Source organism: Lathyrus oleraceus, chromosome 1 (assembly GCF_024323335.1).
Source record: "Lathyrus oleraceus cultivar Zhongwan6 chromosome 1, CAAS_Psat_ZW6_1.0, whole genome shotgun sequence".
Lineage (NCBI taxonomy): Eukaryota > Viridiplantae > Streptophyta > Magnoliopsida > Fabales > Fabaceae > Lathyrus > Lathyrus oleraceus.
In genome coordinates, this window is record NC_066579.1 from 74889210 (window position 1) to 74897903 (window position 8694).

Below are 8694 nucleotides of genomic sequence, written 5' to 3' on the forward strand. Positions count from 1 at the left end.
GAGTCCACTTGCCCCTGTTATCTGCACCGGGAGGGAGGATCCTCTTCAAAACTAGATCACCGATCTGATAGCTTCGAGGACGCACTTTCTGATCAAAGGCTCGCTTCATCCTTCTCTGATACAACTGTCCATGACATACAGCTGCTAACCGTCTCTCTTCGATAAGGCTCAACTCGTTAAACCTCGTCCGAATCCACTCAGCTTCGTCCAGCTTGACATCCAATAAAACTCTCAGAGAAGGAATCTCCACTTCAACAGGCAGGACAACTTCCATACCATACACAAGGGAGTAAGGGGTTGCCCCGGTCGACGTACGTACTGAGGTACGGTACCCATGCAAAGCGAAAGGCAGCATCTCATGCCAATCCTTGTACGTAACGACCATCTTCTGCACAATCTTCTTGATATTCTTGTTTGCCGCTTCTACAGCACCATTCATCTTTGGTCTGTAAGGAGAAGAATTGTGATGTTCAATCTTGAAATCTTTACAAAGCTCTTTCATCATCTTGTTATTGAGATTCGAACCATTGTCAGTGATGATTCTCTCAGGAACTCCATAACGACAGATGATTTCTTTCTTGATGAACCGGGTAACCACTTGTTTGGTAACGTTAGCATAGGAAGCTGCTTCCACCCATTTGGTGAAGTAATCAATCGCAACCAAGATGAAACGATGCCCATTAGAAGCAGTAGGCTCAATCTTCCCAATCATATCAATGCCCCACATGGCAAACGGCCAAGGCGAATTCATGATATTCAGAGGGCTGGGTGGTACATGCACCTTATCAGCATAGATTTGGCACTTATGGCACTTCCGAGCATATTTTGAAACAATCGGATTCCATAGTCATCCAGTAATAACCAGCTCTCAGCAATTTCTTCGACATTGCATGACCACCAGCATGGGTACCAAACGAACCTCGTGCACTTCTTGCATAACATGTCTGCTTCGTGTCTATCCACGCATCTGAGCAAGACCATGTCAAAGTTTCTCTTATACAGCACATCATCCTGATTCAAATAGAAGCTTCCAGCTAGCCTCCTCAGGGTTTTCTTGTCATTCTTCGACGCACCTTCAGGATACTCCTGAGTCTTGAGGAAATTCTTGATGTCATAATACCATGGCTTCTCATCATTCACAACAGACTCGGCTGCAAACACATATGCAGGCCTCTCGAGTCGATTCACCGCAACATGTGGCACATGATTCCACCAATGAACTTTGATCATGGAAGACAAAGTCGCCAAGGCATCAGCCATTTGATTCTCATCTCGGGGGACATGATACAACTTCACTTTCTTGAAGAACGTCAGTATTCTTCTAGTGTAATCTCTATACGGAATCAAATGCGGCTGATTCGTATTCCAATCTCCGTTGACTTGATTGACCACTAGAGCGGAATCTCCAAATATATCAAGAGTTTTGATCCTCAGATCAATGGCTTCTTCTATCCCCATGATACAAGCCTCATACTCAGCTTCGTTGTTGGTGACGTCAAACGTCAATCTGGCAGAAAAAGGTATATGAGCACCTTTAGGATTGATCAACACTGCCCCAACACCGTTACCGTTCATATTCACAGCCCCATCAAACATCAGTGTCCACTTGTCATCCGGATCCGGTCCTTCCTCGACAAGAGGCTCTTCGCAATCTTTCATCTTAAGATACATGATGTCTTCGTCAGGGAATTCAAACATCATAGGCTGATAATCTTCAATCGGTTGCTCGGCGAGGTAATCTGACAGAATACTACCTTTGATGGCCTTCTGTGACGTGTACTGAATGTCATACTCTGTTAAGATCATTTGCCAACGGGCAACACGTCCGGTGAGAGCTGGTTTCTCAAAGATGTACTTTACTGGATCCATCTTAGAAATCAACAAAGTGGTATGGTTCAACATATACTGTCTTAGTCGGCGAGCAGCCCAGGCCAAAGCACAGCAAGTTTTCTCGAGCAGTGAATATCTTGTTTCACAGTCGGTAAACTTTTTGCTAAGGTAGTATATGGCATGCTCTTTTCGACCAGACTCGTCATGCTGTCCCAATACACACCCCATCAAGTTCTCAGTCACTGACAGGTACATTATCAGAGGTCTCCCTGGAACTGGAGGTATAAGGATTGGAGGTTTCTGCAAATACTCCTTAATCTTGTCAAAAGCTTTCTGACAATCATCATTCCACTTGATCGCTTGATTCTTTCTGAGCAGTTTGAAAATTGGTTCACATGTAGCAGTTAGATGAGATATGAACCTTGCAATGTAGTTCAATCTCCCTAAAAACCCACGGACTTGCTTCTCCGTCTTCGGTTCAGGCATCTCTTGAATAGCTTTGACTTTTGCTGGATCAACCTCAATCCCTTTCTCACTGACAATGAAGCCTAAGAGCTTCCCGGATCTCACTCCAAACGTGCACTTGTTCGGATTCAACCTCAGCTTGAACTTCCTCAACCGGTCAAACAGCTTCTGCAAATTAACCAGGTGCTCCTCTTCTGTTTGCGACTTCGCAATCATGTCGTCCACGTACACTTCGATTTCTTTGTGCATCATGTCATGAAAAAGAGTTGTCATTGCCCTCTGATAGGTAGCACCAGCATTCTTTAGCCCAAATGGCATCACTTTGTAGCAGAACGTGCCCCAAGGTGTAATGAATGTCGTCTTTTCCATGTCTTCTGGCGCCATCTTTATCTGATTATATCCGGAGAAACCATCCATGAAAGAGAATACCGAAGATTGAGCCGTATTATCAACCAATACATCAATGTGAGGTAATGGGAAATCATCTTTCGGACTCGCTCTGTTCAAATCCCGGTAATCGACACACATTCTGACTTTACCATCCTTCTTCGGCACGGGAACAATGTTGGCCACCCACGGTGGATAACTGGTGACAGCCAGAAAACCCGCATCCCACTGCTTCTGAACCTCTTCCTTGATCTTAGTCGCCATGTCAGGACTCGTTCTACGAAGCTTCTGCTTAACCGAAGGACATCCTTCCTTAAGAGGTAATCGATGCATCACAATATCTGTATCTAAACCAGGCATATCTTGATACGACCAGGCGAATACCTCCACATATTCTCTCAGCATCTCAATCAGCCTCCTCTTGACAGAGTCCTCTAAAACAGCCCCAATCTTGATTTCTCTTTTGTCGTCCTCAGTACCCAAATTAATAGTTTCCAATTCCTCCTGATGAGGTTGGATGACCCTTTCCTCCTGCTTCAACAATCTGGCTAATTCTGCAGGGAGCTCACAGTCTTCCTCACTCTCCTCTTCAGCTTGGTAAATGGGATTATCGAAATCATACTGAGCCATAACAGAACTGTTCATAGTGAATGCCATAAGATCGCTTCTGCATGTTTAATGCTTTGCTTTAGAAAAAGAGTTCAAAAAAGTCACAAAAACAAAAACATTGCCATTTTTATTGTTTTTGAAAAAGAAAAAATGAAAACAAAAAATAGAAAGACAAGGATCACAAAGTTTGTTCAAAAAATGTCCTTCATTAATGATAATCATTAAAACATGATGAGGCCCTACAAAAATGAATCACTACGCCTTGGGCAGAACGTAGGATTTTCATGCAAAATGACAAAACAACAGAAAATTACTCTGTCAGAAGAGTAACTTGAACCACTTCTTCAGCCGTCCAGTTGTTGATAGACCCCCCTGGTGCACACGGGCGAACCCAGTTGTCCAAAACACAATCGCTGTCACAGTCTTCAATACCGGTTGCGGAGACGTCACCATGATTCATCAGCCCAGCGCTGGTAAAGGTACTCGGACCCGCTTGACCATTCTGCTCTGCTCGGAGAGGCTCATAACCAACACCAAATTTGTCTTCTTTAACCGGCAAATCCACCATCTTGCCCCAGCCTTCAGTCTTGCCAGAATCAACAACCTCCTTAGCCTGCTTGTAAGAAGTAATCGAAACACCTGGCTTCCTCTGCTCAGCGTACGCCACTTTCTCAAGAGCCACAGTCTCAAACGCTTGGCATAAGGTTTCGTGGATCTCGCCATCCACCTCAACATATTTGAACGAGGACAGATGACTCACCAGAATCTCTTCTTCACCGCACACAGTCACGATCTGACCATTCCAGACATACTTGAGCTTTTGATGGAGAGTCGACGAGACTGCCCCGGCTGCATGAATCCATGGACGCCCCAATAGACAACTGTAGGCGGGCTGGATGTCCATAACATAGAAGATGATATCAAAAACCTCAGGACCTATCTTCACAGGCAAGGTAACTTCTCCACACACGGAACGTTTGGATCCGTCGAAAGCACGAACGATCAGGTCACTGGGATTAAGCACAAACCCTTCCGCATCGATCTTCCTCAAAATCTGCTTAGGCAACACATTCAGCGACGACCCGGTGTCCACCAATACGTGAGACAACACTGCCCCCTTGCACTCCATGGTGATGTGCAAGGCTTTGTTATGGTTTCGCCCTTCAGGTGGTAAATCCAAGTTGGTGAAACCTACACCATGTCTGGTGCTCACATTGGCCATCACACCTTCCAGTTGATTGACAGAAATCTCCTGAGGCACGTAAGCCAGATTCAACATCTTCAGCAAGGCATTACGGTGTGCTTCAGAGCACATCAACAGTGAGAGTATAGAAATCTTGGACGGAGTCTGATTTAACTGATCCACAATCTTGTAGTCACTCTTCTTGATTATCTTCATAAACTCCTCCACGTCCTTCTCAAATGACCCCTCGGGCGTTTCCTTCTGGACAGGTTCTTCCTCAACCACGGCTTGCTTACCCTTTGCTCTGGCGAGAGCTTCAGCATTGTTGTCCCTCAAAGGCTGTGGTGCGAACAGACGACCGCTTCTGGTAAAACCTCCTGGACCCCCTACATTATCCACAGCCGGACCAACAGTTGCAGGAACTCTATTCGGTAAACCAATTGTCACTGGAGTTTGATTCACTGGTCTCGTCTGACCTTCAGCCCTTCTGTAATTGCGGTGAGCATTATCATACTTCCACGGCACTGCTTTACTATTCTCAACAACCCTTCTTCCAGGCGCAACGATAGTAGTTGGAACACTGATGGTTACAGGCACGGGAATGGTAACTGGGGTACCATTTGCTGCAGGTGCACTAACAACCCTTTGTCCACGTTCTTCAGACGGTTTAAAGTAAATGGTGATAGTTGACGCTGTTCCACGATCTTTTACAGCCCTACTGAATTGCAAACAACCTTCATCCATCATACCCTGGATACCGGCCCTTAACTGGTCGCAACCATTCTCAGATTCTGCACAGCCCAAACAATCTTCATCACAGCCCGGGTAGACACCCCCATTCAGCAGACGACCCTTCACAACTAGCAGAGAAGTCTGAACATCATCAACATTAACAACCAGATCTTCAGCTTCTTTCCCCTCAATATTGTTCACTCTATGCCCACCATGCTGAGGCATAGGGTTGTTTACGACGTTAGGCACTGGAGCGAAGTTGATCGCCTTGGCATCGATCAAATCTTGAACCTTGTGCTGGAGAGCTCGACACTTCTCAGTATGGTGGCCTGGTGCCCCAGAATGAAAGTCACATCTAACATTAGCATCATAGCCGGGAGGCAGCACTGTAGGCGGAGCCATTGTACGCAACTCAATCATCCCCAACTTGAGTAGTTCGGGTAATAATTCTGTGTAAGACATGGGCAGTGGATCAAATCTCCTATCAGCCTGCAATTTCTGTCTGGGCTGATAAGGACGTTGCTGTTGTTGTTGTTGTTGCGGTTGTTGAACTCTTGGTTGTTGTTGTTGACGAGGTTGAGGTGCCGGAATAGTCACTGCAGCCACTGGGCGATATTGATCTCTGTTAGCATTTGTTCTGTACACACCCCCTCTGTGCTGTACAGCATTGGTCTCTCCTTCTCTACGGCGAGGTGCCCCAGAGAAGGGTTTCTTTAATGAAGACGAGGAACCAGCATCATGGATCCTACCAGCTTTGATTAGACTCTCAGTCCTCTCTCCACAAATGACGACATCAGAAAAACTACCGAATGGGCAGCTCCCCATCCGGTCCATAAACACACCTTGAAGAGTACCGATAAACATATCTGTCAACTCCCTCTCCAGCATAGGGGGTTGAACTCTAGCAGCTAGTTCACGCCACCTCTGGGCATACTCCTTGAAGCTTTCATTGGATTTCTGACAAAGACTCTGCAGCTGAGTCCGGCTCGGTGCCATGTCCATGTTGTGTTTGTATTGCCTCAAAAAGGCCTCACCCAGATCCCTCCAACAGCGGATAGAATCTCTCTTCAATTCCATATACCAGTCCAAAGAAGCCCCAGATAGACTGTCTTGGAAAAAATACATCCACATCTTCTCGTCGTCGGTATAAGCAGAGATCTTTCGATAATAAGCCTGCACATGGGTGCGAGGGCAAGAAGTACCGTTGTATTTGTCGAAGGACGGTGCTTTGAACTTGTGAGGGATTCTCAAACCTTCAACCAATCCCATATTAGTAACATCAAAACCGAGAGAATTCTGACTTTCCATAGCACGGATCTTCTCAGCAAGAGCCTCAACTTTACGGTCTCTCTCGTTAACCCTTCCCAGAACATCTTCGTCTTCACTGAGCAGAGAGAACATATCTTCTTGTCTGTCAACAATCGGAACAGGATTACGGGCCGGAGCACGAACTACTCTAGCATTAGCGGCATCTGGAACAATAGGTTGACCGTTGATTCGAATACCCCCCAACTCATCACCTACAGCATAGTTGTTGACGGGTACAGCAGCAGCGACATTGTTATCATTGACCGGACCTCCCTCTGGCGGAGCATGGTTGACCGGTGGATTTGCAGCCTCTTGTCTCTGGACCATAGCTCGAAGCTCTTCTTGACCTTGCGCAACCCCTTGCATCATATTCATAAACTGGGCCATGCTAGCCTTCATCTCAGCCAACTCAGCTTGAAATTGATCCATACTTCTCTGTTGATTCAGTCTTGTTGAGTAGCGGTGCGGACGTTGATCAGCTATCCTGCCTGAACAGGAACCAAGAGTGAGAAGTCACGATCAAGAACACCTGTTATGCAAAATGATATGAGTATGATGCTAATGATGCGTATGATGCACATGATATGTTCATTTCTCAGGCATTCAAAGAGCCTGACCCATCCTGAAAAGATGGCAACCTGCAGCAACAAGAGGACAAACAGATACAGGGAAATGCTGACATACATAAGGGTAAAAAGGCATACAACCAATGTCAACAGAATATCTGAATAAACAACGTACAAAGAAAAAGAATCCCATCCAACAAGCCTGGAGGTGATTCTTAACAAAAGATCCAAGAGATGGCTTACACGCAAATGAATCCCATCCAACAAGCCTGGAGGTGATTCAACAAAATACAATCAGAGATACAAACTAAGACAGACGGTCTTCCGGAATGAGGGTCTTCAGGTAATGGCACTGGTCGATCAACAGTGAGCATTCTGAACAATCTGGTAAAGGAGTGATCTTCTCTTTCAACTGTCTTCTCAGCTCCAAGACTTCTCCTCCAAGGTGGTCCTCTGATTTCTGTCTCAACTCCATCTCTTTCTTCATCTGAGCACCTTTGTCTCTGAGTTGCTTCTCCAAGTCTCTGATCTTCTTCTGATAACTGGCCTCAGCCCTCTGCAGCCTCAAGCGCTCCCGGTGTTCTGCATCTAACATACTCTCCATCTCCTCGTAGGATCTCTTCTTGCTTCTCAGTCTGCTAGCATCCTCTCCTTGCACCTCCCTGAGTTGATGGGCCAAGTGCAGCTTATCAGCCTGAGCTTTGTACAACTCCATCTGAGTGTCTTGCTCCTTCTCTCTCAAACGGCGATTCTCCATTAGGGCTTGCTTGTAGTGCTCCGCAGACACACTCTCAGCAAGGATCAAAGGTGGCTGCTCCTGCAACGGCTCCATCCTATCGTAGGGTAGCAACAAAGTTTCCACTCTCTTCTTTACCCAATCAGTGTAATCAGGCATGGCTATGGCAAACTTCTTCCCTAAGACGGATCCATCTTTCACACCAATAGACTTCCAAGCTCTCCCTACCTGCTCCAATCTAGCTGGGTCACTCTTCTTCTCAAAATACGCACTCTCGGCTACTTCAGCCTCAAGTGGTCTTCCTTTCATCACAAACCCCAACTGGCGAAGAGAAAGAACCGGGTTGTAATTGATGCAACCCCTAGTCCCTATGAGTGGCACATTACGAAATTCTCCACAACTCATAATGACATTACGCACATCCATCCGGTAAGATTGCCACCTGATATCATAGGAGGTAAGAGACATAACCCTCTGAGTCCACTTCAGAGTGCTCTGGGTATCCACAAACGGTCCACTGGCTGGCAGAAGAGACATGAACCATTTGAACAGAAGAGGTAGACAACACCTGATGGCTCCACCCTTACCATGCCTACTGTGGATGGCATAGTAAGTATCCGCTAAGAGAGTTGGGACTGGATTCCCTCTGATGAAGATGCTGATAGCAGTGAAATCAATGAAATTTGGCATACTCGGAAACAAAACGATCCCATAGATCATGACGGCCAACTGAGCATGAAAGGCTTCCCAACTCCCCTTCTCTGCTTCTTCTCTAGCTACCCTCAATAGAAACTTCAAAGGCAATCCTACAACATCCCCACTGGACTTCCAACTATCACTGACTTCCTCAACACTCAACCGGAGAGCTCTGGCAATCA